Source organism: Taeniopygia guttata, chromosome 1 (genome assembly GCF_048771995.1).
Source record: "Taeniopygia guttata chromosome 1, bTaeGut7.mat, whole genome shotgun sequence".
Taxonomy (NCBI): Eukaryota; Metazoa; Chordata; class Aves; order Passeriformes; family Estrildidae; genus Taeniopygia; species Taeniopygia guttata.
Genome location: NC_133024.1, coordinates 40,522,665 through 40,533,045, shown reverse-complemented (window position 1 = coordinate 40,533,045; position 10,381 = coordinate 40,522,665).

Genomic DNA, 10,381 nt, shown 5'->3' with positions numbered 1-10,381 from the left:
TCTCACAGGTGTTCTCCTTGATGAGATGGAGAGATAGTAGGGCATTTAATTTTTCTGGTGCTGGTACAATCAGATGTTCAGGTACCTCACTGCTGCACTGAAATGCCCCGTCCCTGCCTCTATGCTTGATGTCTTCACCAAGTGCCTGGGAAGGAAGAGTGATGTCCCAAAGCAGGGAGTGCCCAAACACGAGAGCAGCTAAAGCAGAGCACTGGCTGGGAAGCCAGCCAAGGGCAGGCTGTGGAGAAACACTGAAAACACGATAGATGATAAAGGCCATTTCTCTCTTGGGCTGAGATGCTTCATGCAGGGTAGCAGATAAGTGTTTCTCTCCACTTGAGACTCTCACCTCTGAATCCTACAGCAGGGATAGCACCTCTTCTTTCTTTCTAAAGCAGAAGCAGGAACAGTTTCTTATTTTAAAACTGAATCTTTAGTCTTATGCTGCTGTTTTTGAGCAGTATCTTAGCACTTGCTCAGAATGTGGCATCCTCACATTTAATTTCCTCTTGCACCCAAATGAATTCAGGCCTCTTTTTCCCCATGAAACATCCTAGCTTGAAGTTATTCTTAGGTTATGATATTCTCCACCTCTCTGGGTTTTGTACTTGCTGAGCAGCAATTCCCAATGGGAGACAGAGTAAGTTTCAGTTTCTGCCCTGCTCAGTAGGGTGTGAGGAGTGGAGCTGCAACTGCTCCATGGCTCAGAGCCTACAGACCTAAATGGCACAAAGAGCAGGCCCTATAATTCTATAAACTGCAATTCACCTACACAATCTTTCAGCTTTGGTTTATCGCTAATTACAATCCTCCACAAACTGAATTATACGCCATTAGAGGTCATTATATTTTACCAAGGAAGCAGAATTTTCTGTGAGTGACAGTTTTGAACACCTTTGTGTGGTGCAGTACTAATCACAGCGTCCCACACAGCCTGGCCATGTGAAGTGCAGGAAAATTGGCTATAACAGAGCCAGGAGATAATTTTAGACCTCTGACTTGTGTGCATGGGCTGGGACCTCAGAGCTCCTTTGCAGTGAAGGCAGGCTTTGGAGAGTAATTGAGAACAGCCGTGCTGGGAGCCTCCTCCACTCCCACATGGGCTCCCACCTTAGCACAAAGTTGAATGCCTGAAGCGAGGAGGACGAATGTTGCCATTTTCATTAAGCCCATTAGAAATGACAAAAAGGCCAAATCATCATGTGCTGATGCCCCAGCAACCTTTAAATGCTGTAACAGCAGAGAATTTAATCCCATAAGATTCCTCCCACTGTTTGATGTGAGAAAGGTTAGGAATAGATGAGAACAAATATCTGAGATAACAAAATCTTTAGGATTTTGCAATGGATTCTTCCTCAAATAGTGAAAAGCTACTTGGAAAGCCTCAAGTTAAATATTTCAAATCTCCATTTGGATGGTGGAAATTAACCCCTTCATGAAAAGCACAACCCAGAATTTCCTTTGGCTCCTCAATGTGTGTCTCAGCCACAGGACTCATCACTCCAGCAGCAGCTTAGCTGCTTTTTGAGACACAAGGTGTGTTGAGGAAGTGTTGTGTGGCTGCTGATGCCACTCATGGTCACAGGTTTATTAACTTCTCTCAGTAACTCACTCAGGAGTTGGAGTATTTCAACTACCTTCACTTGAAATGTCTATGGACAAAGGAGAACACAAACCACTTTTTAATACCACAGTTTTATTTTAATGCAACTGAATGCAAAAATACGTAGATCTTTACTGAGGCTTTAGAATGAGGCTTTTGAAACTTTTTGAAACTTAAGGCAGCTTGAGCTAACATTAAGTGGGAAGCTGGAAGCTGTGTGCCCATCCTGGCAGGGTCTCCTCAGACCCAGAACTAATTCAACTTGGCTCAGCTGATGAGTAGGTGATTTTCCTATAGAAAGTCCAAATGGGATTTGAGATCCTCACTCATATTTTTCTCCTAAAAGATCTTTTATTTATGGATGCTTATGCTATGCAGTTTCTAGGTGCTATAGATTATGTTCTCTCATCAAGATTTCTGGTTGTTCTTCAGTCAATGTTTTGAAATAGAGCTGTGGAAATGCAGAGGTTTGTTCAGAATATCTAATCTGAGATACTGTAACACTTCTTTAGTTTATAGCAGCAATTTTAGTAGATATTCTTGTTTTGAGGAGAGCAAGGCTACAGCAAATGTGCAACCAGTATAGGAAAAGTGTGTATAGGTAAGAAATAAAAAAGAAACACTTCTCATCTTTTTTTAAAATGGATAAAAAACATGTAATATTTTTTCTCACATGGAATTAAAAGACATTAAATTAAGGAATGCACAAGGAAGAATGATTATCATTGTAATATATCCAGAATTGCTTTGGCAAAGCATTTGCATGACTTGCAGTTTCATTTGAATTTAAAATATTACAGTTGTCTCATGCTCACAATTGGATTTATACCTTTGGTTGTTTACACTTGAACAAGAAAATCCAGACATGTTTCGAAACTGCTGTAAATGTTCAGTGGTGTCCAGTGACCTGTCAGATCCTGTAAAGCAGACTTGTGGCTCAGCTCTGAAAAATTGCAGGCAGAAATGACAATCATTTAATTTGATTTTGCTAACAATCAGGAAAGCATTAATTATTAAATTCTGAATAGTCATCTAGTCTTGTTGTCATATTATCCTGTTTCAGGCCTGAAGTAATTTTTTCTCTGTGCAACTGTCTCCTTAGGTCTTTGCCAGAATGTTTGAAGGAAGTGTCCCTGCCAGAGGCACAAGGTGGGCATTCCCAGCTCTGTCAGCTCAGCTCACCCTCTCTGGTACATGGGGCTTGACATACTCTGTAGAACAGGGCAACTTCTTCAAATAAATGGAATACAAATCACATGTTCTCGCAAGAGTGAAATATTTGTGTTTAACCTGAAATTAAGTTTCTCTGAGTTTTAAAATAGTGTCAAAATATTCCAACTTCATTCCAACTTTAATTCAGCTATTGGGTTTTTTCAGTTTCTCTCCTCTTCATTTGAACATGAACTAAAGAGGCATTATTCATACAGCTGTACATTTTAAGTGACTTGTACATTTTACAGTGCACATACCAACACTGAGGATAAAAAATTCTGTCTCTAATCCTTTCTAAATATTATATCATACTCTGTTTATAAAATCCAGTCAAGGAAAATAATACAGAATTTCTGTATTGAATTTCCAGAATAAATTATTACAAATATTTCTGGGTTTGCAGATGCATTTCCTGAAATCCCTGGAAATGAAGACACTCACTCTGGGCCACAGAAATAGCCCAAATTGGATTCTGCATTATTTTTCTCGGGATTGGCATAGCACAGAGTCATTTGTGTTACTTTGCTGTAGGAACTCTAATTACAGAAATTTATGCAGATAAAACTCCAAGTGCACTTTATCAAATTTGTTTTTCTAAGGTATGGCTCTGGGAAATCAGCCAAAAACAAACATAAAACAGCAATTGATTTACACCTAATTTTTAATAATGTCCTCCATATTTTTTACATTATAAATCTTCCTTATTTTATGGTACTCTGCAAGGTATGATTTGAATTGCAGCAAATGCCTAATTAGTTTGGCTCATAAAGTGCCCAACACAACAGCCTTTCATCTTACTCTAAAAAAATATGGTTTATTATCTAGGTTTTCAAGCAAACAGAGGCTGGTAATGCGTAGAAGCAACCTCATACATTTCTCTATTCTTTTTAGTTTTATCTTTCACTGTAGAATTCCATGATCAACAGTTTGATTATATATCTCAGTTTCTGTCCCTTTCCTTTACAGGCAAATACTATGTTTAAAGTCTCTGTTCACTTCAGGTGTATTATGGCCTGCACAATTCTATCTGTGGGATGTGTTTTAAATTTTCAGATGAAAAAACTTTTAAAAAGTTTAGAAAATAAAATTCAAGCATAATTAAACCTCTGTCAGTTTGTGAAGCTTCTCATTTGGGTGAGGTTTTTATTAAAAAAAAATATCACATTCAGATTTTCAAAAATGCCACATGATTAACTGAAATGTTAGCATAGCCTGTTACTCCTCCAAGGCACCATGCAACCAGAAGGATGAGGAGTAGGTCTGCCAGAGACAATCCTACTTAATCATGGGTAAGTCATGGCACTTTGCTTTTTCTGCATTCTTGGTTATAGACAGTAGATAATCTGGACCTCCTAAATATTTGACATTTATTCATATTTTCTTGTAATCCTTTCTTCAAAGTGGATATTGAGTAGAGCACAGATCAAATCAGATGAATTTTTCACATTATTTTTTCTTTAAAAAAATTATTTTTCAAATGTTATTATTTTTTCATAGGAATAACTGCAATGTTGTACATACAAGTTTTTCTACGACCTTACCTGAAATGTTTTCTCCCCTAAATGCCAAAGACAAGCCAAAATCAGATTTGCATAGATTGTATATTTTACATCTCTGAATTGACATCATGATCTGCAAGCCTCACCTTATATTGAAGGATGGTTTGCTTGTGTAAACATTAAAATTTGTAACCAATTAAGAGTAAATCTCTGACTTTTTTTTCCTCAATAACAGATTTTCAGAACATCAAAAATGCTCACCCATGTCACAGAACTATAAACATTAGAAATGTAGCAGATCTGCAAAAACTTGCAGAGCATGAAAGAGTTTCAAGAAATCAGCTGAAAATTGTTCTGAGGCACTGAATGCTTCATCAATTGGACAAATGAGGAATGATAACGAATAGTTAGTAAATCAGACTTTTGTACAATCTTGTCATCAGAAAGCTGAATTGTTGCATAAAATCAGGGGCAACAAATGTGTTCTTATCACTCAGTGCTTGAATTGATGGAGTCGTGTTGGTGCATCTTTCACAAGTCTGTGTGCTGAAAAACCAGGGCAGAGCTGCTGCCTCAGCCAAGTAAGGGAGTTCTCTGATTCTGCTCCTGCAATGACCCTGTGCAACCCTTCTTGCCAGTGGCTGGTGTGGGAGAGATGGTAAGGAAGCAGTAAGATTTATACCGTTAGAAGACAAATAAATCCTTCCTTAATTCCCTTTTTAAAAGGTAGTTTTACACCCAACAGTGGATATCCAGGCAGGGAAAGATTGTTATTATCTATCTTTTGTCAGGATTCACTTCATCCAGCTTCAACTATCTGATTTGTGCAAGCTGCCAGGTGTCAACAACAAAATCAAGAAAAGAGCCATGAAAAAGGACTGGAACAGAGCAGTCGTAACCACTGACTGCTGCTCCTAGAACATCCAAAGGAGAAGGCATAAACACTTTAATGAAGTTTTAATATGCACTATTGGGGGGTTCTTTATTAGCAAAATGAGCATGTAAAATTCCTGTAATAAAACATAAACAAATGTACAATGTCCTACTAAGCACCAAGGAACTGGTAATGGTTAGCTAAGTCTGCAAATGTCCACGTGCTTGTGCGCATGGACAATCAAATAAACACATGGACAAAGCTCAGAGGCTCCCTTTAGTCTTTTCACACTCAGAACTGAGAAATCTCTGAAGTATCTTGTGTTTGAAGACCTGTTTTCAGTGTTGTTAAGTGTACAGAGCACCCAGAGCACAGCATTCAAAATGTTTTCTGTGTGACGGGGGGAGGACATTGCTGTACAGAAGAACTTTCTCAACATGCTTGTTGCTTAAAAAAGGCAATGATCTAGAAGTATTTTAGAGATGGCAATGTTGTATGTGCGCTTGGAATAGGAGAGTCTTTCTCAAGAAAACCATCTCATCTAGTGAGCAAAGGCATTATGGACTTGAGAAACTGTAACGAGATCAGATCTCTGCTCTTGAGTTTGAATTTATTTTTTAATGACATCTACTGCTGTTTTGAAGACTACCAAAAGATAAAAAATGTGTCATTCAGACTAAGGTGGCCACCTCTCCTGAAAGGGATATTGCTGAAGATTTTATTGAAGAAGCTCTAACGCTAAGATTTTGGACAGATATTTACTTTGCAATTAAGTCCCACAGCACATTGTTTTGTGCAAAGTGTTCATTGCTTCATCTGTTCTAGTAGAGACTCCTCCAGTCTTCTCAAAAAAGCAGGATGAGGGAGAAGGATGTGTGCAGACCATGCATCATTACTTCAAGAATACAGGATATTTGCAATCCGTAGCTTCCTAGTTTACTGACTACAAGTCAATTGTCCCACTTTACACAAGACAATTGTCATATTTGCTTTTCTTTCAGAAGGTAAAGGAATACTTCTTGAGAAAATGCACCAATCTTTGCTTCTATTATGACTGATATAATGACCTATGTGTTATTAGTTTCCATATTGCTCTGGTCTTATTTAATCTTCATACCTGGTTTTATATTTTTCAAACCCTGTTCACATAAACTCACACCTTCTGATTACATAGATAAGATGGGTTGTCATTTTGACAGATAATTATATTTCTATTATTTCTTTCCTATCTTTTATCTTCAGAAATCTGTTTCTTCTGTCTGCATCATTGTGAGATTCTGATAATGTACTAGTGTGTGGTGGACTCTGGCCACAGCTAAACCCTACCCAGCTGCTCAGTCTTCACCTTTAACTGGAGAGGAGAGAGAGTACGAAGAGCAAAAGCAAAAAAACCTCATGAGTAAAGACAATGACAGTTTAGTGAGTGATGGAAAGATGAAAAGGCAGACAAACAAAATCTGAGTGATGTAGGCATCAAGATGACCAGTAGCAGAGCAATGACCCATGAGTCTCCAAGTAATGGCTACCTCCCACAAAGTCCCCTTCCCTCAGGTTTATTGCTGAACATGTTACATAGCCTGGAAAATTCCTTTGGGCAGCTGCACTCCATTGTCCCAGCTGTCTCCCTTTCCAGCTTCTTGCCCACCTCCAGCCTACTAGCTGTTGCAGCAGAATGGGGAAAAAAGGAAGTCTTGATGATGTGCAAGCACTGCTCAGCAACAGCCAAAACACTGGTGTGCTATCAACAGTGTTTTAATCACAAATCCAAAACACAGCATCATTCAGGCTGATAGGAAAGAAATTAAGTCCACATTAACAGCCAAACCCAGTACACACTGTTAGTATTATCCATTTATAGTATGAATACTTGAAATAAAACAACCAGAACATACACTGTGAGGTATTTCAGCACCACCCCCCACCATATGTGAGTGAAACAAAAAAAAAAAAGTAGTGCATGCAGTGTTACACCTCAAATAAGATTATTTTGTATCCAAAACATTGACATTAACTGCTGCTAGATTAGCTAATTTATTTATTTTAAAGATGGTTGCCATGAATCAGAATAGTTCAGTTGATGTGAGAATCTAGACCACATTGAAATTGCTTACTATCCTGCTTGGGATGGACTGTGGAGAAATTAGAATTTCTAGATTGGAGACTTGAATCAATTTCAAGTCAACCTCTGTACAGGCATCTGAAACAGTACACACAAAAATTTTGGTGACATCTATGTTCTGAACAGCAAATGTCTTAGGCATGCTCAGCAGCACCCTGCACATATGGACCTTTAAAGTCTATTACCTCCTATTACTTGTAGGAGACTGACCTAGGACTTTTAAAACCATTCCAGCCCCCTCAAAACACCATCCAATAGTGCTTCTCATTGTGCTGCATTTAAACATAATTTAGCTTCAGAAAAGCCAGCTGTACCCTGGCTTTGCAGGGTATACATACAAAGCAGCATGGGCAGCAGGGCCAGGGAGGGATTCTGCCCCTCTGCTCTGCTCAGACCCCACCTGCAGGGCTGCATCAGCTCTGGGGTGCCAGCACAGGGAGGACAGGGACCTGCTGGACTGAGTACAGATAAGGGCCACAAAAATGATCAGAGGGGTGGAACACCTCTGCTATGAGGAAAGGCTGAGGGAGCTGGAGTTGTTCAGCTTGGAGAGAAGAAAGCTCCATAGAGATCTTAAACCATTCTATGATTTTTGTTAACATATTACACTCAGGGTGGAGGGTTAGTAGTAGCAAGACTTCATAATCCCAAAGATAAATCTGAACGCGTCTATGTGCCTTTAGAAGCAACCTTTAGAAAGATAAGATTTTAGAATTCTAATTACACAGTAATATTGTGAAATGCTATGAGAATTTTATAAACCATTCACCTTGCAATATCAAACAGCCCAACTGGAAATGTTATCTTTTCTCTAAATCAGATGTTTGTCAGTGCAAATCACACGCAAAATATCAGATGAGCATTGTTTCCGTTTTAAAAAAGCTGGCTACTGTATACACTGATACCTATCAGTGAGAAAATTTTGTAAGTGTGCTAATCTAAGTTTCATGTGTTTCTGCTATTCATTCCTAGGTAGGAACACAGAAGAGGAACAAATCAAATATACAGTTTTGTTGAGATTAATTTCCTACGGGTTTTCCCTCCATCTCTGGGCTAAGATGGAGGGAAAGTAGTAGCTCAACTTTTCTGAGCTTTTTGGCTATGATTCTTTGAGCAAGAATGAGGAATCGTCTCCAACTTCTCCGTAGATTAATAACTTCAAAATACCTAGAGCCCTGGATTCGTGGGTGTGCCCACAGGTGTATGTAGATGTCAAAATTAAGCAAAGATAAAAATGTTGGCGTGTTATTCCTTCTTTCTTTCAGACCTTATTCATATAGGGGATTCCTGCTGCACAGTGATCTGATAGGGAAATAAAGAGGAATATGAACCACAGAATCAGATTCAATATTTCACCATTTTAGTTAGATCAGTTCTGACAAATATGGGTCTAATATGCTTAGTCTCATTTCTCAAAGCCAAATTTGTGCTATTCTTCAACACTAAGAATATGAAAGAGATGCTGATGAGTTGACTGGTAAATGAGTTAAGTTTGAATGGCTTTGGCCTGATTATTTAGTTTTGTTTTAAGAGCATTTGATTTTAGTTGGAAAACACACAGAAATTAATTGCTAACAAGAGTAGGACTCCTGAATTTAGCTGTTTTAATTCTAAGCAAGCAGTTTTATTCAGATATTTTAATTGTTTGCTTAAAGAAGGACTTAAATGTACACATATGGACTGGACGGCATGGCACCAGCAAAGTGCTTGTGTGTAAAAGTCTGAATGGCTTTGAAGGGGTAATTCAATGCAATTTTCAGGAAGGGTCACAACCTCCTTTGAACATCAACCTGCTCTGGCATGGCCTTCTCCATGGGCTGCAGTTCTGTTCTTCATTCTGCTTCTCACCTGTATCGAAATTGAGCAAATAAAAATCTCCTGTGTCTTCATTTACCCATAATTCATTCTTGTCTCTCAAAGTTGCTTCAAAATTTCATTAATTAGCTGAGGTTCATGTAAAATTCAAAGTCCTTAGCTAAAGTAATGTGTAAGTGTTGACATGATAGAAACAATACATATTGAGCCCTATAGAAACTATGGAGGGAGTCCAGTCGTAGTGCATTTTATCAGATATCAAAATAACAAGTGTAGGGTCATGGCTAGTTTTATTATTTATACTGTCTGAGAATGATACTGTAAAATACAAAAACATAGATATAAAATCAAGTGAGCAATTGTACATGATAAAACTTAAACATAGCAGCGCACTAGATTTTACATTTTTATATACAAGGGATCTCTGAAATGCTAATTCCTCCAAATTAATTATTTAACACAGGTTGAATTATTCAAGTTTAAAAATACAAAGCCATGCACAATAAAATTTGTGTGTTACACAGGAGGTTCTAAATCCTCTGAGACAACCTCAAAGATCTTTGCTCAGCCTTTGTTCTGCCCAGACTATTACAGGAAACTTCTAGCAGAAACTAGTGGAAACTTTGTTGAGTGAGAGTATTGTTGGAGCATTCTGTGAAGACTTTGAAGTAGCTGAATATGATTCAGGTGAAAATCAACATCTTCTGTTTGGGGCTTGATGATTAAGAGGGGAGAAAAAGTTTTTAGAACTTCCCAGATCTAAGGACGGGAAATGAAAGTTTGGCCAGGCCATTCTTCTAATGGTAATTAAGAATTAAAGGTTTAATATGGCAGCTTTAATTTGTGTATGTAAACTGTGATGCAGCACTCAGTTACTGTGAAAAAAAAACCACTGGAACAGACTCATAAAGAAAGAGTGCATAATAACTTCTTAATACCGTGTGATATCTTCAGAAACAGATTGCATAGTAATGACTTACTGCTAATGGATAATTAATCAAGTAATTAGATTGCCTTATTTAAGTTCAATATATCATGGACTGTTGGATGGGTTCTGTCTCTACTGTATACTAGTAATAATATCCAAAGGCTCAGTAAAAACATATTACATCAAAATCTGCATAATGAAATATTAGTAAGGAGCAGTAGGAGACTAGGAAAGGAAAAGTGACTACAGTGGCAATAGGATTAAGTTTAAAATATAGAGAAAATAAATCAGGGAAAGGTGACTCTACACAACACCTTGCTGAATTATTTAC